This window comes from Pagrus pagrus (assembly GCF_965226575.1).
Source record: "Pagrus pagrus genome assembly, chromosome: 15".
NCBI classification, from domain to species: Eukaryota; Metazoa; Chordata; class Actinopteri; order Spariformes; family Sparidae; genus Pagrus; species Pagrus pagrus.
Window position 1 is genome coordinate 26,168,149 of NC_140199.1, and position 23,879 is coordinate 26,192,027.

Sequence of the window (23,879 nt, forward strand, 5' to 3'; positions counted from 1 at the left end):
ACAGAGGATTGTGGGTAAGAATAGCCAGAAAAGCATGCTGGCCAAAACCAGGATTGAAAAACACTGACTTTCAGTATGTTCGTGGTCAAGACCAGAGACGTCCAACATTAGACCCATTAGACCTTTAATGGACAAACTATTAAGCATTACAACTTAAAAATCAAATAACACCTATCAAAATAGACTTATTTGGGATTTTGTGTACTGCCATGTAAACAGTGCTGTCAAAACCAGTTATAGTGATAGATAATATGAAAAATCCATTGAATTTAATAATGCTTTACAGCTTTAAACTCTGAGACTCCAAACAGAACTGAAAATGTGGTTCATCAGCAGGGTTAACAGAGATAAAAAGGCAGGCAGATCACAATAGAGGCCTATATGCAGCGGAGCTCATTAGGGTATTGAGAACAGGTGAGCACGTGAGTGTGACAGTCTGGTGATGATTAAAGCCTGATGCCATCACAAGTTTATCTTGTTCTATTCCATTTTCTTTATATCTTATATTCTGCATGTGGCGAAGGTAAATGCTTCGCTCTCTGGTTCCATAATGACAATAAAGACTTGAATCTTAAATCTTGGCCATACCACACATCCTGATGTTGTTTTTGTTGTTGTTTTTGTTTTTTTCATTTGGGCCATGAGTTCCCAACACTAGCCAGCTGTATATTGAGGGCGTTCAGTGGGGCTCCAAAGGGATTTGGATTAGTTCCATCTCAGTGATATTTAATTCATTTGATGCTCTGAACAGAATAACAATATGAGAATGAAATCAGATGCCAAATCCCGCACCAAATGATATAACTCAACAAAAATAATCTCTGAGAGTGTGTCTCTAAATCCAAATCTTATAAATTGGCCTAAATCTGGTTATGACGGGGCTGGACGTGGAGACATTTGGGAACCCCTGCTTGTGGTTACAGCTCAGGCACAACTTTGGGTGGCGCCAGAGCGCAAGAAAAGATGGTGTGTGGTGGGGGGGAAACAACACAACTAATGGGTTAAATCTGCCCGGAGGATCGCTTTATGGCTTCGGTCGTCTCCACATCCCGCTAGATGATGTGTGAATCTTTTCAGCGGGTGGTTGGTCGGACTTGCCACCTGTCGGGAATGGTAAACAGGCTTCATCGCTGAGGACCGAACACACCTCTCCTGCTGTTTGGCTCGGAGACGCTCACATTTTTGTGCAGGGTCGCCTGCATTAGTGAAATAAACACGGAGAACTTTGTGTGACCGGGGCTGCGCAGGAGAAAGTGAGCCACACGCGCAAACTGGCAGTGCTGAGATTAAAAACGGAGTCTCTGAGCGCCCGGGAGGCTCCGACCCCTCTCGCTTTGAAGATTAGAGGGTTGACGACGTCCGAAGGACACTAAGAACAGGATTAGGTATTGTGCAGTCTAACCTACTTCTCATCACTCCTACATCTTGTCCTTTGAATATTTGCGCAATGACCTTTGGTGCACTTGGAATACAGCGGGTGTGCCCGTGAGGTAAGGAAATCATTTTAATATACATAATTTTAAGGCTGTTGGAATTTAATTACATTATGTGAAGTTGAGTCAGACAGCTTAATCCACTGTGAGTACACAGCAGATGTTACATGCAAATTACACTCGTATTGGAGCCTGTTACGCGCAGGTGCCGTCTCAGTCCTTCTGATAAATATCATCGAAAACTACATATTTGGCTAACTTGGTTTGAGAGGAGTGTTATTCCTCATGTTGCACATTGCATGGCTTCATCCAGGGACCGTGCACGGTGTTTTACACGCTCAACACGTCAGCCAAGCGCTCTGGAGAAACAACGCTCCATACGCATCGAGGCTAATGTAATTTGCAGGATGTGCACCAATTCCGAGACGATCAATAGTTCAGGGATTCGTGTTTTAGTCTGCGTTGCAGCACGTGTGGGTCAAAGCTGCCATAACATGCTTCGACCTACTCTGATCAGGGCACCAAAAATGATTTCTGCTTCCCTTCGGAGTGCCACTATTTAAGGAACACATGTGATTCGGATCCTCTAGGACAGTGCCATCATTTTTAGATCTCCCCACGCCAGAAGCCGAAGGAGACACATATCCTGTCAAAAGAGATAGCTTTAACGTGGAGTTGCTTCATATGACTCTTACTTTGGAAATCAACAAAATTGATCATAAATTGCAGAACATGTTTGCTCTGTAAAGAAAACGATCATTTCAGAGTGCTCACTAAAGACTGTCCCTGCATCAAAGATTAACATTTGTAGTTCACCAAAAAATGTCAAAGACTTGAGTTGATGAGTGATCTGAGTGAGCTGAAACCACAGAAAGCTCAGTTTATCGCACAGCATAGTATTGCCAGAAGCCATTGTAGTAAGTGTCAATAATGAAGAAACAACCTCCCTCTGCATTCTGAGGGAAACTGCTCTACCACATTTAGTCAAGTTTATGTTTTTGTCACACGTCTTAAAGGGGCGCTGTTTAGTTTTGGAGAAGAAATTTAAACCCAGAATTCTAATATTTACAATAATAAATGAGGTAATAATACAAACTCAGATATATTTTTATCCATAAGCGAATAAACAAGCTGTTCTCAGAGGAAAATAAGGTCCTCAGAACACTGTTTGTAGCTAGAAAGGTGGCAGGGTCCGCCACATATAAACTAAAACAGAAACTGTGTTGTCCTTTAAGGTCAGTTTGTTTATTCAGTCATGAAAACAAAGAGTTTGTTTATTTAGTTTGTTTAGGCAGAACAAAAACAGATCTTTCTCTTCTGATTAAAATTCCGTCCCTGAAACTACATAGTGCACCTTTAATTTGACTGCATTTGTGTGGTTGTAAGTCGCTGCAACTGAGTGGGATTCAATCAGTAAGATGAATCATAGTGATATTGCAGTATGTCCATAGTGCTGCTTACAGTGAGCATCAAGATAAAACACATGATCCAATCATTCTGTTCACAGTGGATTTGCATGCATTTCAAATACTCTTCTTTCTCCTCTCTTCCACGATGTTATTTTATTTCATGTGCACCACCGTTCCCAACAGCCACAGGTTTGGGTAGAGTCCAAGAAGTGTGCAGGGAATACTTAAAACACATTGCCACAGGATGTCTTCATCAGTCTAGGGTTGGGCACGTTCTTTCCAGAGGCTTACATTTGGGAAATGAGAGATGAAGAGTAGCGTGGCTCAGGCCAGCCAGAATCCATTGATATTCCGCCTGTGTCCTGCTCCATAGGCAGCCCATTGTCATGGCCCGCTCTGTGGGATAGCATCTGATGATTGAGGGGTATGGAAAAGGGTTGAAAGCCAGTTTGGAAAGAAACTAAAGGTTCATTTATTGAAGGTTAACGGTATGTCATCACAGAGTCTGTGTGTGCATATTGAGTGAGAGTTTGTGGAGATTAATTAAATCCAAAAGATAGTATGTATTAGTAGTAGTATGTGTAGTATGATATGTTTTGATAGTTTAGTTTGTGTTTCCTGACATGCACCTTACCACAAGGCCAAATGAATGTGGTCAGTTTAGTTTCTTCTGCTAATTAAATTCAGCCTCTTTTAATTTACCTATAATTAGATGTATATTTAACACCTGACTCCTTCCTCCATGGTCCTTCTATTTTCTCTAATTCTTTCCCAAGATGGCATTGAAATAAAAAGGGATTTCCAAGCAACACAGGTGCATCCCAAATTTCAAAGGGTGCAGCCTCTCCAACGTCAGGTGCAACAGCCACACTGTGTGGCCACTCAGCCCTGGAAGATTCATGGCCAGCCAAGCAGAAAGATTTATCTGTCGTGAGGGCGTGAAATTGCAATGCTCTGCAGTATTCTGTCCAGGGCCGGTGAGAGAGACAGATCCTCCATTGCTGTGGGAAATAAAGAAGTAACAGAGAGGAGTCACGCACAGAAAAGGAGCAAGCACTAATGGCTGCCTGTGCTCTGTGTCAGGTAGAAGTGATCAAAGCTGTATTTTTATTTTCATTTTTTTGGAAAGGGAAAAGGAGATAAGCTGAAAAGAGCAACACAGAGGGAGTAACAGAGGTATTCATCTGAGGAGTCAAACAAATAAGGCGAACTTTTGAAGACTGAGAAGTTGACACTGAAGTGCAAAAGTAGCAGGATAAGTAGTAGGATTGCACTCTGACTGATTATTCTTTTTTTGCACATTTAAGGTATTGCAGTTTCCAAATTTGCTGCCACTTGCTGCAAAAGAAGTCACTGTTTATTTACGCCATTAAGGTCAAATGAAGAGGAAATCAGTTCATATGAATTTATTTATATTAGAATGGATTGCATTGCAGTGGGGTCAGAACTACTTTATATTCTTTTCTGATCAATAGCCAAACAGCCAACCAGTCACATCAGTGGATATTTTTAAGAACACCTGGGGATATTTCCAGCTTTTTGTGTGACAAGAAAAGGGGGTGTCTGCAAAAGGAGACCAGCAGACATAATTTCCATTCATTTTTGTGGGAACCAAAATTGCCCTATTTTTCCTGGGAAGTCGGACCATCCCCATCCATGAAAGTGGCAACCAAAACCAGTATTTTAAGCCAAACCATGATGTTTTCCGAACTCTAACCAATTAGTTTTTGTGTGTAAACCAAAGCAGAGCATAAGCACAGAGTTTTGACAAGAGAGAAATAGAAAATTCAACCTAAACAAATGTAAAGTTGCAACATGAAGAAACGTCCAGTTTTAACTTATCTGTGGTTTTCCAGAAACGTACTTGGCTAACATTTATTGTGGCGATTGGGTTGGGTAAACACCACTTCAGAAATCTGGAATCACCTTAATGGTGTTCAATCTGGCCAAAAGAAAATATCACAATCTCTTTAATCGCAGTCGCAGTCCATGAATTGTGATATTTTTTTCTCAACTTTGAAATGCCCTGTAGACTACAGCATTTAAACACAATATGGCGTTAAGGATGGTTCTTTTTGGCACAAGGTCGTCATCTGCCACCCCCGCTAGCTATGACTCACATTTCATCGTTTACAATATGTGGCCCAAGGAAAAGCTATGGGAAGTAATTCATTCAATCAGCATACCCATTTGGTTGACTACATTACTCTACTCTAGTGATATGTTTACTAAGCGCAGATCAGCTAGTCAATGAGGTTATGTGTTAAGTTCGGCAGCAGAAATAAGGACATTAAACACCGCCATAACTACGAAATCAGATCCCACCCCCTAAATCACCTGTTATATTGATGTTTTTCTTTTCTTGAATAATGGCTGTTTCAACATAGATTAAAAAGTAGAATTCAGACAGCAAATGTATAACTTACATTTGAATTAGTTTGGGTCCCAAAAGAAGAATATTTAAAGGAGACATATGCTCATTTTCAGGTTGATAATTTTATTTTGGGTTACTACTGGAATAGGTTTACATGCTTTGGCACTCAAAAAACAACCGTTTTTTCATACTGTCCAGTGCTGCTGCACTGCAACCATTTTTCTCATAAATACGACTTTGAGTTTGTTTACCAGTCCAGAAAAGCAGAAGTGACCCTTTAATCATTATTGAACCAAATGGTGCAATCAGGCTCTAAACATTTTGGAAACCAGTTTTTCTTTGGGCCATTTTTAGGCTACTCAGTGGAAAGATTAAATGGATTTAAACCATAATTTGTCAGTCAATACTACATCCAGCTGATATTCCATGATCCAATTACAGTATAACCTCGACTAACCTTCAATTTCAAGTTTTAAAGAAGTTTTGCTGAAGCAACACACCTGTTAATTGCAACTTGTTAGAGGTGTCATTGTGCACTTGACACTGAAACATGAACCAGCTACTAGTTTCATTTTGATGTTAAGCTTCCAATGTCTCGACAGCCATTTTAAAAGACAAAACAGTTTTGCATCCAGCAAACAACATCATATTATAGCTAAACTATGTAATATATTGACATACATGTTTGGCTCATGAGACTCGATGGAGACGAATTAGAGTTTTGTCTTTCAGTCAGTCTCTACAGTATAGATTAAGAAAACTAAAAATATAACTAACTATGAAGGTTCTCAGTCATCCAGGTCATGGTAGTTCTAAGTGCTGTATCATAGGAATATGAAGCTGGACTTTTCAGTTTCTTGAATATGTTTCACCTCTCATCCAAGAAGCTTCTTTAGTTCTAACTAGCTGGAGGGGAGTTGCAGGCTTTTAAACTCTGTGTGGGAGTGTCCATACAGAGTCATTAAGGACACGTGCGAGCTCTGAGTTTCAGAGTCGTTAGGGCCACTTGCGGGTCATTGACTTAACCTGCCTTCATGTGGGTTTGCTAAGGCTAGGTGAGCCCAGGTGTGAATGGTTGTTAAGCTGTCTGGGGAGGGAACTCAGTACTGCATTGTAGGTGGGTGATAAGTAATGTTGTAGGCCACCTCCTCTGTTCAAAGATGGTCATTCCAGTTTGACATAGATGGATTATTTTACTCCTCTTTCAAACCATCTGTCTTCTCTGGCCAAGATGTTTACATTGTTGTCCTCAAGAAATGATTCAATTCAATTCAAAAAACTTTATTTGTCCCCGGGGGGCAATTCAAGCAGATGATGTCTTTGAAATGAGGCATAAACAGAGGAATGTTGTTTCTGCTGTTCAATGCAGCCAGGACTGCACAGACTTGTACAATGGGCAGATAAAACAACCTCTCCATAAACGAATGGCGCAACACAGGAGGGCCAACTCCTCAGGTCAAGACTCTGCTGTCCACTTACATCTGAAGGAGAAACATAATTTCTTCGATGACAACAGTGTAAACATCTTGGCCAGAGAAGACAGATGGTTTGAAAGAGTATAAAAGAATCCATCTGTCAAACTGGAACATCCGTCTTTGAACAGAGGAGGTGGCCTTCGATATTACTTATCCCCCACCTACAATGCAGTACTGAGTTCCCTCCCCAGACAGCTTAACAACCATTCACACCTGGGCTCACCTAGCCCAAGCAAACCCACATGAAGGCTGGTTGGGTCAACGACCCATAAGTGGCCCTAACGACTCTGAAAGCTCACACGTGTCTTATCGACTCTGTGAGGACACTCTCACACAGAATTTAAAAGCCCGCAATTCCCCTCCAGTTAGTTAGAACTGAAGAAGCCTCTTGGATGAAAGGTGAAACATCTTCAAGAAACTGAAACAAGTCCTTTGCCTAAGCTATAGCACTTAGAATAACTAAGATAACAAAAAGTCTAACGAGCAAGTAAAGATTCAGGTTTAGAAGACAGTTTTTTTTCCATTTTGGAAGGACCTATAGGGTGCTGTGACCTGCAACATTTCATCAGCCAGGTCTTGAGGTGTTGTAAATTTACAGCCCAAAGCTTGTAGCTGCATTAGGTCTTAGTAGTGCTCGACTAACCGTCATGGCCAGCAGCTGTAGCACAAATCTGTGTCCCGGCCCCCACTGAAGCATGAAGGGAGAAGATGATTTCATATAAGTTATCTCAGTGTGGCAACACCAATAGTCTCAAAATTAATGGAAAGGGAACTTGATATGAATATGGAAAAACATGCATGGTGACGCACTGCAGCTCTGTTCTGTGCGTTCCCTCTGCTTTATCTCTCTTTTCTTGTCACTCTCAAACACAGTGACGAGTTCTGTCGATTCTCACGCTGCTCTCAGATAAGAACTGTTTGCACTTGGTATAGCAGGTTTCTGATATAATTTGCTTACAAATATGTTGGATCCCATTTTTTAACAGACAGACCTTATTGTAGTAGGGAGCACAATCAGATAATCCACAGGAGAACCTAACAGAATCCTGAAGGGCAATTTGTTCCAGAGCTCCAGTACTTTCTCACCCTTTTTAAGTCTCTGAATGTAGACTACAGTAACAACTGTGGACCACACAGCAGTGTCTTTAAAAAGAAGGTGTTAGTATGCTTGGCAATGGTGGGATTTGATTGGACTCACTAGTCTTTCTCATGTGAATGTTGAAATTAAGGCCCTTCTTTCAAGAATGATTACCTATGTCTTTGTGAAGGCCAGTGGTCAACAGTGGATTACAGTGATTAGCGCCCCGGTGTACACAACTGTAAGCTGTGTGTGTCTATGCCATGTACAACCTTTCCTCCATATAAAACGCTCATCAAATGTGGCTGTGACTAACAAAGAGGCTGCATAATAGTTTTCTCTGAATTGAATTGCCCATTTTGATAACGGTGTCAAACTACACAGCCAACTTGCCAATTACACCAGCTGCAAAAGCTAAAAATGGGGCAGTTATCATGCTGTTGATTTTTTTGACTATCCTCCTTTGAATCAATAATTAGAGGCTGAAAGCTGTTTGTTGCTGACTTGCCCCTCCTATTAAGTCCATCTAATGAGCAGGATCACACTGGTGCATGAGTAATTTAGCGTCAAACATAATCTCCCATTGGTAGCATGGAGGAATTTGTCTTTTTCTATCATTTTTTGCTGAAGGAACCACTGATAGCTCCAGTTCTGAGGGGAAACTGGAGATATGCAGATTATTTTCATCTATAATTTCTGAGAGAGTTTTGCCAGTGTCCATATGTTTGCTGATTGAAATACTATTAGCATAACTACATTAATATTTGCCCCAGCTCCAAATAAATACTGCTGTACAAAAAGCAAATAGCGAAGAAGGAAGTGAATTACCATACTATGATAATAGCCTGACTAAACATTGGCTGCACCATTTGTAAGTGTGGACAGATAACATTGTGGCCATGTTTTTAATTTCACACTTCAGCAAGAGTATTTATCTGGCTGGTGCGGCAGGTCATGGCATATGTTCTCTATCTTTACCAAGTAGATTGTAGGGACTGTGAGCTTGCATCTATATGTACTTTGATTATGGAATTATGAGAATATTGTGAATTATATTACACAAACAATTTGACTATTTTCAAAACATCAACACTGAACAAAATCCAACAGTCTGTATCTGTGGATGTTTTATGTTGGAGAAAGATTCTGAAATTTGAAAATTTACATCTTTTTAGGATGGTTCAAAACTATGGCAAAACACATTTTGTCATGTTTGAAATGTAACTTTAAAAGGCACATAATTTCAATTGATATCTTAAAAATATTTGATAAAATCCAAAATATAGACACTCTTTTCTATTAAACTGATGGGGAGATACTGTATTGAGCTGATTTATTGATTTATTTTATTTATTAATTGTAGTGCACCAAATGCTCTTCTGCGTCAGTATGATGTATCAGTCAGTGTCATCGGGTCTTCCAGCAAGAACCTACAAAGAATCTATCAATTATTCTGTAGGCCATAACTATTCAAACCAAGCAACCCTGGTCTAAGGAGGCTGATTGCATGTTAGATACACATGCTATAACCAGCAGCTCAGCTCAATTTTTGTTGAATTCATTTGGAGTCCTGTGTCTGGTAACCTGACGACAATCGCAACTCACAATTTTTATTCCTGTCAGCTCTGTTTTATTCTCCACCATCTAGCTGCTCTTTAGCTGCTAAACGCTCCACTATGTTCACCAGCAGGTTGCAAACTTTGTCTTTGTGCTGTTTGGTCCTGGGCAGGTGGCTTACGGTTGGGTTTGTAGAGATTTTTAGTTGAAAACAGCTGCCTGCTGCTGACAACGATGCTGATGAGAGTTTCAAAAGATATTGTGGGCCATAAAACCAAAAGGCTGAAAGACACTATACAGCTCTGCAGAGCTGACAGGAACTGCAAGCTCATTTAACCATCTAATCAATTGAATAAATGAAAATTAGAGCAGCTTTTAACTAAAGCAATCATATGGAGAAGTTTAAACAATCTTACCTAGGCACCTCCAGCTGCAGTATGAATAAGACACTGTGGCAGACACCACTGCACTACTACAGCCTCTACTGTTGTTTTGGACTGGTCAGTCAGATCGGATTCTAATAAACTCAAGGATGCACTCAATGAAAGCGCAAGCTTCAGATGCCAGCGGTACCAGAAGCACCTTCAGTATAATGATGCTCGAGCTGAAATCTATCAGTTTTTACTTTCAATATTTCAAACAACTCCAAACATATAGGTTACAGTGTTTTTTTATTATCAGCCAAATAAATAAAAAATACATCAAGACCTAAGGCAGCCATCTAGAGCCTGTGAAGGATTTTAGTCTCAGTAGGATGAATTTTGAAGCATTTAAGATCCACCCCCTACCTCACCAATAAAACAAATCCAAATTCTCATGCTCCCTCACTCCTTCTCTTGAACACACACGCACACACGCACACACACACACACACACACACACACACAGCTCCTCTTGAATATCTATTTTATGCCTAAAAATAGTGAGATGCACACAATACCATGGAGCTCTCTGAGGCAATCACAGGTTGTGGGAGCAGGATATGTGATTCCAGGGTGACATCTCACTAATTATGCTTTAAGTCATAGATAACCTAAGGCTGTGGGATATTTCTCTCACACATGACATGAGCCTTAAAGCTCCATGTTGTGTCAGAAGTAGCTGAGGAGTCATCTTTGGCCTTGAGCTGGCTTTACCAACCTCTCCTCATAGACTCAGCCACCTAATTTAAATGAACAGGAAGTTAGACATGTACAAACTGTGAAAAGTCAGTCATTTGTCAGCTCTAACTGATTGATTGACAGCTAATCAGAGTTAGTCATGTTCAGAAATTAGTGAGCTATAATTATCTTATAGACTACACACACTCTCATTTTCATTTTGTTTCATACAGACACAACTATATCCTCTGTCACAGACTACTATACCCTCTTACATGTATGTATGTTTGGGCGATAAATCATAACTACTCGCATACTCAGCTACACTGTGTTAGAAACCCTATCATTTTCACTCACACACACCATCATACCATTGTACTCTCCACAGTACTGTATGCAAGATAAAATAGTTGTGTGTTTGAGAGCGAGTGGTACTATTTGTTAGAGGTAATTTATAGCGTGTCTGAAAGTATACTTGTATACTTGAGAGAGTGTACTAATGTATGTGAGGGAGTGTATTAGTGTACGTGAGAGAGTGTACTAGTGTATGTGAGAGGGAAATGTACTGTGTGTAAGAGAGTATGATTTAAAAGGAAGTTAGCTTGATTAAACAGGAAGACAGTTTAAATCCTCCTTAATCCGCCTTAAAAACGAAACCTGTACCTGTCCAGTCCACTGATAACTTAGTGGGAGTTACGGCACAATTAAAATCAAGCTGCAGCATTTTTAAAGCCAACTTTAAAGTTTTGTCAGAAAGATATGTGTTGGGAGGCCTTTGATCACACAACATCAGAATACAACATTGGAGAGTGAGACGCTGCCTGCAACATCTGGACCCACCTGGACTGGCCCCCCGGTGCAAATCAATGAAGAATTTACAATGTTCAATACCCTAATCAATTATGGTAAGTATTTTTTAATATCACAATTCGGTAATACTTTTGTTCTTGAATACACACACTGGTAATATAGTTATGTATGGTTTCACCTTTTTTTGCCCTTGCACAAGCCTTCACCAAAGGAAAGATGTTTTCAATTAATTAATTATTAAATTTTTTTCTCATTTAGTTTTGCAAAATCCCTTTGTTCTGATTGCATGCTAAAACACAGGAACGCTTTCAATATAAAGATGGAATCATATGTTGAACAAAAACACCCATGAGTCTGTGAGCCACAGATTTCATTGAAATCTGTCCATTATTTTGATATATTTCCATTGACTTGAGTGTCAGACAAAGAATTTTTGTTTTTTGAAGCTGGTGTTAGACATATGAAGATCATAGTAATAACATTGTTTACCCTGAACAATTTATATAAAGAACATGACATACTATGTCTGTTATATTTCTGTATGGTAATTTCACAATAAAAAGACATTTAGTATTTTTTTGGTCTTTTTTTTATTTATTTTTTAATTGAGGCACATGAACGGCAACAAAAGAGTTTAATCTAACAATCTTAAATGACACCCAGCATTCTAAAATTCAAGAAAAATAAAGATTAAACTTTCCACAGATTATCTTTATCATTTACAGTACTTATGAAGCCAAAACTTCCTCTCTGTGTGTCATGAACAAACACAAAGTACTTGACAAAAGAAAAATTCCAAAAATGAATGAAGCCTCAGGGAAGAATAACAGCATGTCTACAAAAGTACTGTATTGACGTTATCTCCATCATAATCAAATGATTTCAGTGTACCTTTAATGGTTCAGTTCACCTAAAATGCAGTAAATCATATTCTTACTTCACACCTTGTGGTATTAAGCCACTGACATTTCAGGTTTACAAGTATTGATTTTTAAGTAAACTGCCTGTGAATTATTGTAGTCAATTTAGTCTGGCCAAAAAATAAATAAATAAATCAACAGCAGCATGTCTCTTTTCTGAAATATTTCTATTACTCTATATGTCTAATTATCAGAGCTTGATGTGAAACGTATTATTAGAACATCTTTCAAAAGGAATAGTCCCGCTGACATCTATTCTGTAGATTTGCTGGAGTAGTAAGCACATTGTCTATCAAGAGATGCAACTGCTGAATTTCAAAATCAGTGGAAGTACCATGGATTTTCTTCACAGGGGGGACAAACCGCTCTGCAACTGTGGCAGAGAGTGGTTCTAAACAGTGCTGGAACTGATAACTTGGCATTTTTGCAGGAAATGAGTGCAGGAATCAATGAAGACACCCCTCTCCAGTTAGAGACTAAAAAAAAGTAAATGACTTTAATGTAAATTAAACAGTCAGGGACAGAATTCAAGAAACCTTAGACCCACTGAGTGATGATGGCAACAATGGCGTACAATTATTTTCAAGCCTGGTGAATTTTTTTAGTGAACAGTAGAACAAAGCTAAGCAGCCACTGTTAAAGGTGCCATCTGTAAAAAAAAAAAAAAAGTTGATTTTTGAGTCTCAATCCCAGCTCGTCAATTAACGATGCTCTGGATTCCCCAACTCGTCAAAAACTGAATCTGGGATTGTAGGACAGGTTGGCCCCCATCCCAAAGTGCAAGTGAGACTCAAAAATCAATTTTTCTTTCAAATAGCACCTTTGAAGTGCAAGCAGACTCTGGGTTATTTTGTAACTGTAAATAATTTAATAATTTATTGTAAATAATTTAACAGTAACATGTGATTCTAACATTGGGAGCTCTTTTGCACCACGGGGCCTTTCACCTTTAAATCAGCCTGGCTGTACAGTACCCAAACTAGGTCTTACTTATCACTGAAAAACATTATGTGTTTCTATCAGAACACTGAAACATCAATGTGTAACCCTATTGTGCACCTTGCTAGACAAAATCAGAAACTTGCTCAGTCGCAGTGCATTATAAACTTGCCTTACTGAAACATCTTCAACACAGTTCGTACAAAAATTTTTTATTTAAAGTATCGCAGTTAGTCAGTACCAAAACTCTGTGTGTTCCCTGCTGCAAAGTCCATGCTCTCCCTGAAATCATCATACAGTATGTGTCAAGCCGTGGCAGTGTAAGGCAGTTGATGCAGGTGTTCACCATAGGCAAACAACATTTTGGGCTGAAGGAATGATCATGCACAAACTCAACTGATGGCTGAGGGGTAAAACTAACTTGAGATGTCACACTTGCACCTGTGGCAAAAGCTAGGATGTAAGCCAACTCTGACGGTTCGTCTTGCTCTAACACACAGAAACGCAATCAATAAAACAAGGAAACAATTAGAATTGACATTCCAACATTCCAGCCAGTTAAAAGAACCATATAGAAAAGTCCAGAAGTAAAGAATGAAAGACAAAGAAAGAAAGAGAGGGAAGTGAGAGAAAATGTGAAATAGTGAAATAAGATGATAGGAGGTAAGAAGAGAAAATAAAATGAAAGGATTGAATGTAAAATAAAGAAAAAACTAGAAAAGGAAATGGAGACAAAATACGGAAGCAGTGTTGACAAATATTTACCTTCAGCATCCTGCAGGTGATCCCTCCAAAATGGTACCGCATGTTCCTCTGCCCGTCTCTCCTTGCTTCCCACTTCAGACAGCCAGATGAGAAAAGGTGATCCATTTAGTCAGCAGTGAGTGCAAGTGGTTCGTGGCTTAAAACTGTCTGGATGCATTCAGATTGGGGGTCTTCAGGCCCTTCTTAAATCTATAAAAATTTGAGAAATCTGACAAAATATATATGTTTTCAATTGGAATTCACTACTGCAGAATAGGCTAGATAATCCAAGATGCCATCAGAAACTAGGATGTAATCTGGAAAGGCCAAACAATATTTTACCACACAAATATAATGTTTGATGTGCTTGAGAAATTTTAACAATTGTTTAATAACATGTCAAACCTAGTTCAGTCCCAGTTTTGTAAGCTTTGAATCAATCTTGTATTTGGTTTAATTCGTCACCGGCATCACATCAAGCGTCACTGGATGCTTGCTGTTATGCAGTGGACTGGTTTGCTCGGGTCATGGTGTCACTGGATGCTTGCTGTGATGCAGTGGACTGGTTTGATCTGGTTCTTCTTGTAAAAGGGTAACTAGAAACCTGCTGAGTTGATGCAAGTTGGTTTCTCCTTACCCTTGTAGTCACACTGTCACTGGTCTGAAAAAAAAAAAAAAATCAGGGCTTAAACCCATTGCCAAACCATGAAAACTGTATGCTTCATACCAAGTAGAAAGTACTGCCTCACATTATTTTTAAATAGCTTACCTCAACTGGGAGAATGCTTGATGCCCTAATGTATGCTGCCTTTGATTTGAATACGTTGTGAATCATAGAGCCATTCAGTTCCTGGCCCTCATAACTTTGGCGAAAGCAAGAAAAAAAGGAAAATAAAATTAAAATTTCAATACAGTTCAGAATATTCCAACCATATTATACCGGACATCCTTAGGAATACTGTCCTTGAATGCTTCTCTTATTTCGGCTATGACAGTCCTGCAGTCCCACATTTTCCTCATTTCAAAGGCATTTAAAATATAGCCAGTTTCATGAAGCCTCCTGTTGGTTTTGTGATTGCAAATTTCCCCCCATTCTGGAGGAGGTCACAGTACAATATCCTTGTTGAAGGGAGGGTGGTTTTGGATAGCAGATGTAAAGAAAAGGCATCATATCATTGGTACTTTGCTTATTATTATTATCATTATTATTACGATTAGTAGTAGTAGTAGTAGTAGTAGTACTAGTGTTGGATCGGTGTGATATCATACTAGACTCTTTGTTTTTCCTTTTCTTATTGAGAAAATAATATTAGAATCTATCACGTTAACCCTTTTCTTGAAACATTTCCCTTTGCGATGGACATGTCTCCTCAACCAACCCAGACATAATAAAGTGACAGAGATACAGCAGCAGTTCATTTACGATGATATATCTGACATGATCTTTGGTCAAACAAATTGAAAATGATCAAAGTTATATAATATAATTAAGTGCCAAGTAAGACAGAACTTGCAATGAATAACTTCTTTATCGTAAAGTTTTCAGTGTGGCTGTCAATCACTACGTTTACATGATGTTACACTATTGTGTTAGTCCGACTCTTTCATGCATTCGCTTTAGTCGGACCTGAACGCGCTGGGCATTGACCCAGAAGTTATCCATGGCATAATGTCAGGAAAAACAAAAGAAGATGATGATGAAGATATCAACATGGCGAGTACTGAGCAGAAATACATATTTTGGACCATGTTTTCACCATTCACTGTGTTGGGAGGGGCTTGCTATACCCAGTAGCACCAGGACACCCACATAGCCCAGCGGACTCTTACACCACATTCAGCCCTTCACCCTATCCAATAGACGAAAGAAGTGAGCAGAGGAGGCCTGATAGTATGCAGTTAGTCTGACACCACACAGCAGGACATTAAGTCCAAGTACTCAATAAGAACAAAAAACATGAAACAGTAAGCAAGCTACTATAAAGCTATTTAACAACATAGAAATGTGTAATACTACTATAAGTAGCAGAAAAAAGCTTCTACTGGATTTTTCTAATGTTTTAGTCCACCACTGATAGCTTTAAACATTGAAGTCATGTGGGTCTGAAGCACACGCATAGATAATAATGCCACAAATAACTTAACCAGCCCACAAATGTGAGTTATTATGAACAAGGCAAGTCCTGCTTGACACAAATAATATTTAGATCAATATCACCACACGTACCACATCAGCAACCTAATGCTAAGGTTAGAACGCAATTACTGTAGTTTGATAACGCTGTCCACAGCAGGGACACACTGTCAGCTAGCTAGTTGTTACATCAGTTAAGTTAGCAACCAGTTAATCATGTTAAGGGCATGCATAAATGTTTACGACGTCTCATTTTCTGCTGAAAGCCAACGTAAGTTTAGAAGCACAACAGGCAGTGGCTTCAATAAAGCCCATCCACCAAAATACTGCTGAATTGTAAGACTACCTCCTGTTTTCCAATTCCAGTTTTCCAAAAATGCTCCCTGATGCAACTGATCCACCTCTGAAGAGCCGCTGCACTGCACCTCATCAACGGTAGCATTAGAAGCAATCCCCCGTGGATCATTGTCGTCTTTGATCCAACATTTCTGACAATGATGTCACAGCAGTTGGAGAACTTACAATGTTATTTATGAGGCCAATGGCTTCAGTAAGTGGACCATCTTCTCATGTCTCCATCATGATTAGGAAGGTGGGCCGTATCCGTGAAATCCCTCTTCTTCATGGAGGCTATAAGAGTTAAGCCAATCAGGAGCTGAGAATTTAGTACTGCTTCCTTTTCAATCAAACTCTCAAACACACAAAAAACTATTCTCAATCACATGTTCTATCATTCTGTCTTACATTCACTGTCGTTCTGTTTCTCACGATTAATCTTTCATGCATACACTATTACTCTGTTTCATATGTAATAGTATCCCATATTTACATATACTACAGTCCTGTTTCACATATTCTGTTATGCTTTCTTACATAAAATATCACTCACAAGTATAATGTATGTATGAGAGTATAGTTGTCTATGTGAGAGAGAATAGTATTGTGTGTACGAGAATATGATGTTGCATGTAAGAGGAGGTTGTTGTGTGTGAGAGAGGCAATAGTAGTCTGTTTGTACGTAAGTATGATAGCAAATAAAGGAAAGTATGATTACACATGACAGAAGGTATTGTAGTGTGTTTGGAAGAGTATAGTGGTGTACATATGAGAGTATAATGTTGTTTGTGAGACCAAGTATGATGTATCACTCGTGGGGCCTCTCATACTAGACAATATGGCTGACAAAGACCTGACCTGCATACAAAACATCACTTGAAGGTTAAAACAGAGCATGAATAAAATGTATTCAGGTGAATTGTCTGTAAAGGATGTAGAAAGGAGAAATACACAGAGAAAGGTGGCAGCATTTGAAGCAACTACAAGTTAGTCATTCTAATCTGTACATTTGATGGGATATAGAACAGATTGAGAAACCACATCAACAATGAGGGTCTTGAACGTGAACATATTGTCAGTGCAAGTCAACGATCATCTGGACATGCTGTTCCAATCTTTAGTTCTATGAATACTAAATGCAAACTCCATAGAAGTTTAGATCCAACCAAGCAATCCATTAGGAAGTTTATGGGATTTATGTGATCTGAGAATAGTGAAATGAGAAATTCTGCAACCATCATGGTTTCTAATGTTTAAAGGAAACATATTATGCTCATTTTCAGCTCTATAATTTTATTTGTGGTTACTTCTAGAATAGGTTTTCATGCTTCAATGCTAAAAAAAACACATTAGTTTCCACATACTGTCCAGTGCTGCAGCTCTGTTTCCTTCCTCTGTCTGAAACACTAGCTCCTATCTCCTTGAGGCGAATACCAGGTCTCCTCTGATTGGTCAGCTCGCAAACGACACGTCACAGAATCGAAGGGTACTGAAGAGGCGTTTGGGCACTTCAGGAGCAGTGTTTTCTGAGAGAAAGGGAAACATATGAAAAACATAATATGTCTCCTTAAATGTTGTCCCCAAAGGTTAAGCATGTAAATTTTTGTGAAGGAGGAGTCCAAACGACTGAAAGTCACCAAATGTGATAATGTCAGAAAGTCAGAAAACCAGTTTTTCATCCAGTCTACCAAGATCCCATACTGGTAAAATCTATCAAATGTGAGTAGAGACTAGTGATTAGCATGGCTCCATCCTGGCTTGGCCAAGTTAAACTATTAAGTATTTTATATTCAGTGTGTCACATTCTCACCTAAAGCTGAAACATTACCCTCCTTTGGAATTTCATTTTCATAAGTATGTCTTATTCTTGTTTTGTTGTTGTTGTTGTTGTTGTTCGTCTTAACGTTTTTTTTTTAAAAAGTTGAAATAATCAAAAAAGAGAATGATGTTGCATGCTTGAGGTGGCATGAGACTTAAATGTCCATTGGAGCTTCAGCACCACTGAAGAGAAACAAATGTAAATGCCATAATTCCATCATGTTTTTTACATTGTTTTCCTCCATTTGAGGTTTGACTGGTGTTCTTTTAATCATGTCATCTCGCTGCGGCCTCTTCTTCTGCAATGATTTAATGGAACCCGACTAGAGAACAGTGAGTGAATATTCATACAGTAGTTTTAGTACATGCGGTGCCCCTGAGGCTCAACTGGTAGAGCATGCGCCTCATGTGCGGAGGCTGTGTCCTCCCTGCAGCGGCCCAGGGTTCATTTCCAACATGTGGCCCTTTGCTGCATGTCATCCCCTCTCTGTCACCCCGTTTCCTGTCAATCTGCAGCTGTCCTGTCTAATTAAAAGCCACGAGAAGCACCAAAAAATGATTAAGAAAGAAAAGGTTTGGTACATGTACCTTGCCAAAACCTATTAGATGTGAGTACTTGATGTCAGACCTGTCAATGCAAAAAGAAAGCTTCCTCTTCACCTCTTTGGCACTCAGTCTAAATATTGTTTTAAGCTGTTTGAACAAACGAACACTGCTGTTGTTGTTTTTTTGTGGGAGATGGAGATGAGAAGTCTCAAAAGATCATATAGCTGGAGGGGCTTAGTCAATTTCTCTGCATGGCAACAATATCCAACTGTTAGCTGCATGCAGAGAAGGACTTTTGAGCACTTACTTTGGTAAGGTGTATCTTCATTAAGCATTTGAAGGGAAACATCAAATGTTTTTTATCACTTTGATTGTAGGTACACAAAAATAAAACTCAATTCTTTGTAGATAGCTGTAAAACTTGTGCCTCATTTTTTAGTCATGTGAGTTATGCCTTGACTTCCAACACACTGAATGTCACACCTTTGTCTGAATGAGTATTACTTGGAAGTATAGCTGAAGGGGGAGTGATGAGACAGGCAGAAGAAACAGGTTCATCACAGCAGTCAGTTGCTGTAGTTACATGGACAGTATTTCTCCAATACCATCCTTATCCAATCCTTCTGATTAGAGATTCCAGCTTAACTGTTTACATGGACGCTAAATAAAGTGATCTGATAAGGAGCTTTAAATCAGAATATGACTTTTTGGAAATGCGCAAAGTAGTTCTGCGTACTGTGAAGCGTCTGATCTACCAGAAATATAACAGAAGAAGCAATATAAGATAATATAAGTTTATGATATTTTATTATAATTTATAAGGTATACCCACATTGTGTCCTGGGAACAATATCTGCGTTTCTGGTTTGTTGTATTCCTGCTTTGTTCATCTTTTCAAACATTTGTTTGAGCATCTCATTTTGAAGCCTTTTCAACCACTTCGGTGTTCAGCAATCCTTAAATCCTCAAAGATCACCAACAAAAAAGTTGTATCAGCAACAGACCGTTTCTGTTTCGCTACCTGCATTCCTCCCTAGGGATGGGCATTTCAAGCACAAAATGAAATTTGATAGTCAACGGAAACCATTCGCAGCACAGGCTTACACTGACCTTGTGTGGAAAAGACTGGGTTCCACATGTTATACAGGAGCCTGGTAATAGTAAGGTGATTCTACTAAGGCCTGTAATAACTTGATACCTGGTAGTATTGTAAAAAACAAGGGAAAAAACTATGGAAAATAATATTTTTTTCAAACAAAAGCATGTTAGCCCCATGTGTGCTGAGAGAAACAGATTTAGTGTTTATGCTAATCTTTTCTTATGGAATTTTGGTGGTTACATACAAGGCATTTTTATTCCGATTGGGCTATTATTCTGATTATTAGTGAAATATTAGGGTCCATGAAAATGCTGCTAGTCTCTGTTGTGGTCTGTCTTCTGAGCAAAATAAAATGTAAATGTATAAGATGGAGATGAAAGCATAAAATGGATGGAACATGAGCCTTAAGTCTGTTGTTGCCTTGCGAGTTATTCTCAGGTGAGAATAAATTAAACCTCCAAATTCCAGGTGACACAATCCACTTGGAGGCCCATTCACTGTCACCCTGTAGGGTCCTCAGGATGATTCATTGATTCAGAAGCAATTCTGAAGTGTGTGAAGTTGTCCTTTACAAAACTTTTCTTTTTGTGGCAGTTTTTTCAACAAGGCCTTCTCACAGTCAAGTAGCAAAGTCTTATATTAAATATTAATTCAAGCACACAAGACTGATGTGGCCTAATAAAATAAACCCATTCATCACAAGAAGGGGACATCATTGCTTTGACGTCTACTGATGATCAGGTCAGATGAAGTAGAGCTTGACTTGATCAAAACCAATGTAGAGTCTCATTTGTAACACACAGCCCTTAGTCGCTCTACAATGAGCACACCCTACAGCATCAAGCTTACTGCTGTCATTTTGAGTCACAGTTCAAGCTTGTGAATGCATGTTTGATACTATACATTTTTTGCTTGAGGAAAACTGCATCCCTACAATCCTTTGGAGTGGAGGTTTTTTTTTGTGGGTGCAGACAATTAACAATTAAGTTTCAAGCAAATTGCAGAGAGACCTCTATTTCATTCATAAATACTGGCAAACGTATGTGTTTCGCAATGTGCATGTGTCCATGTCAGCGTGTCAAGGAGGAGATGAACAAATTATATTGTGGCCTCTAAACGTCAACCTACCAAGGCCAGAATGTTTGTAAGGAACTGGCACTACTTTGACTGTGAGTCACTTCTATTCATTGACTTCAACCACATAACTCTGCTGTGCTGTATTAGTTTTGCACTCTGCTGGATGTTTCTATCCACACATACTGTAAATAACATTTTTTTTCGTAGTAGTAATGATTTGGGTTATTTGTCTGTCCATCCTATTCCTCTGAACACAATATCTCAGGATTGCCTGGAGGCAATTACATTACACCTGGCATAAACATCCACCTGCACGCAAGGATGAACTGTTAAGAATTTGGTAGTTAAAGGTCGAGTCAGAGGTCAACTTCACTGTGACAGTATAATGTTCTGCAAAAACACTTTTTACGGCCATTATTCCCCGCCATAAGTCTGTGACCATACTTCACATTTGGGCCCAATTCCATTTCCAATTTTTACCCCTACCCCTCATTTTCGAGTGAACCCCCTTGTCCCTCAGAACAGAGTTACAAGGTGTAGTGGTTGAAATCTCCCCCTGTAAATGGGACACCCCTTCAAGACGCACATACATCATCAGATGACATTGATGGTGTTTGCGTCACGACCGGACATTTCCAAAATGGCATCTTTCGCATCAATCCTGGTATTATCACAATGCCATTTGCTATTTATCTGACGGAAATAGAAAAGCATCGATGCTTGCAATTCATTCACAATTTCAGGCTAATAATCAAGTCTTCAAATTAAAAAGTACACTGCTTCATTACCGGCCGCTAATGTTAGAGGTGCTGAAAAAGACTGTATATTCTAATAAACAAAGTGCGTAATGTAACGTTACATAGCTAGCTATTTAGCTACAGAGACATCAGTAAACTGGTTGCAATTTTTAATGCTTGTTATAAAGAAAAGGACCATAATATATTGAAATGACAGAGAATTCTCATAACCCTTTGGTTTGAAGGGCCATGTAGCCTGAACACTTCCCCCTACCCCTCTGTCCTAACAAGAATCGGGGCACCCTACCCCTACATGTAATCGCGCAGAACAGGGGGTTAGGGCTAAGTGGTAGGGGCAAGGGATGTAGTGAGACTGAGCCCTTGTGGAATATTGAATTTGAGACACTAATCTTTGGTGGTGATTGTATAGATCTTCGGAGCTGCTCGCTTGAAGGTGTGTGGGAAGCATCCACGTTTTAGAATGTGTAGTTTCCTTGCAGCAACATCCATATTTGAAGCATTGTAGTCCATCACAAGCTCATTGGTTTGGCTGATATTGAGCTTCAGGTGATTATTGTTACGCCAAGTGACAATATATATATATATACATATATATATGTGTGTGTGTGTGTGTAAATATATATATATATATATATATATATATATATATATATATATATATATATATATATATATATATTTTACACATAATACCTTTTTAAAAAAAATTTGATTCCTTCTAAAGTTTCCCTACATGCATTATCTGAGTCTGCACAGACATAGATGTAAGGTTTGTGAAGGTGGAAATCTTACTTTTTAATTGAACAGGTACAAGACCCAGTGTATCTGTAAAGGTGTAAGTTGAAAATACCTGAGCTGAAGGAATAGCTGTTTCATTACCTCACAAAGAGTCTTGAACTCCTGTCACTGTGTCTGTGGACCCCCTTGTGGAGTGCTGATTGGGAGAGTCATGAGTGGTTCAGCCAGTCAATTAGGGGCACCTTCACCAAATTAACCTCTCTCTCACTAATGGTAGAGCCTGCTGAAGAGCTTGACTAAAGTACCATAGTACATGCCCTGGCACTGAATAATGAGAGCCACTACAGGCCTTTGAGCTTGAAAAGGCTATCGTACATACAGGCGGCGGTTGAAGGGGGAACGTATACATTAATTAGATACTTATTCCCAGGAGAAGAAGACTGATGCCTGCAAGGAATGTGTGGAATCATGTGTGTGCCTCATGTTAACGAATTGACAAACAATGTGGTGGTCAACTGTGGTGTTGTGTAGCTGCGGTGTCTGAGCCCTACAGCACTAACATGGACCTCCACTGTTTTTTTCTTTTAATCATTCTGCAATGCAGCTGTGTTTGGCTTTGACTTACAATTAATCATGCTTGATATAAATCAGAATTGCAGTGTTTATTCCACAGTTTGTTTGTTTTTTTAGCTCCATCTTGAATAGTAGTAAAAAGATGTAAAGTATGTTATCTCTATCAGCCCCGCGAGCCAGTTCACAGCATGCCAGAATTAATGGTTTGAGCGGTGGCCAACTAGTCTACTATCAATCTGAGGTGAAATTGTTCAGTGGAAACAGGGAGTTTTCTTTCAATAGCAGACTGAATTCAGGGGGAATATAACTCAGATCTTTCATTTTCGAGTGATTTAAAGCTGATATATGACATTTTAGAGGGCTGAATTTTTTTAATTTCATGATTTGAGGTACATTATAAGGTTAGTTACTTCTTAAACTACTAAACATCAGTGAATATAAAACCAACAGGAACAGATTATTAAAAAATATATTGGATTAAAACAATAAGATACACCGAGATGGATAAAATTGGCTAAAACATTAATTAATGGTCATGATATTTATGTTATTGCAATCAAGTTAAAAAAGGCCATTAAAATATGCTGTGAGCTGCTTACCTTAAAAAAAAATGTCATGGCCCCTGAGGGATGGTGGACCATTCAATGAAAATTGAAATGGTTAAGGAGTTTTGAAAATTCCGAACAGTTCTGAATTCGGGTCGCATCACGCACATAAGGAGAGACTTCACAGATGTTCCTCTCTAATCGCACATGCACACATCACAGAGGGAGCAATGCATTTCCTCACGTGATTCCTCTCGTGAGTGGCCGAGTGGGAAACAGATGTAAACAAAATGGAGATGGAGAAAAGATATGGTGCAACAACTTGCTGAAGTTATGGTTTGCAGTGAAACCAAAAACAAAAGCAAGAGGCTGAACGAGTCTGGATGACAAAATGTTTGAGGAGATTGTCAGTTTTG

General features: G+C 39.1%; 1 protein-coding gene across 1 annotated transcript in view; it reads left to right on the forward strand.

Annotated features, from left to right (window-relative positions):
• Positions 1-1,018: 1,018 nt before the first annotated feature.
• The window catches only part of LOC311270927 (protocadherin-15-like), a 256,820-nt gene continuing 233,959 nt past the window's right edge, over positions 1,019-23,879 (forward strand). The window contains exon 1 of the mRNA XM_084376191.1: positions 1,019-1,490. The gene's annotated coding sequence lies outside the window, so the exon portion shown is untranslated. The remainder of the gene's footprint in view (positions 1,491-23,879) is intronic.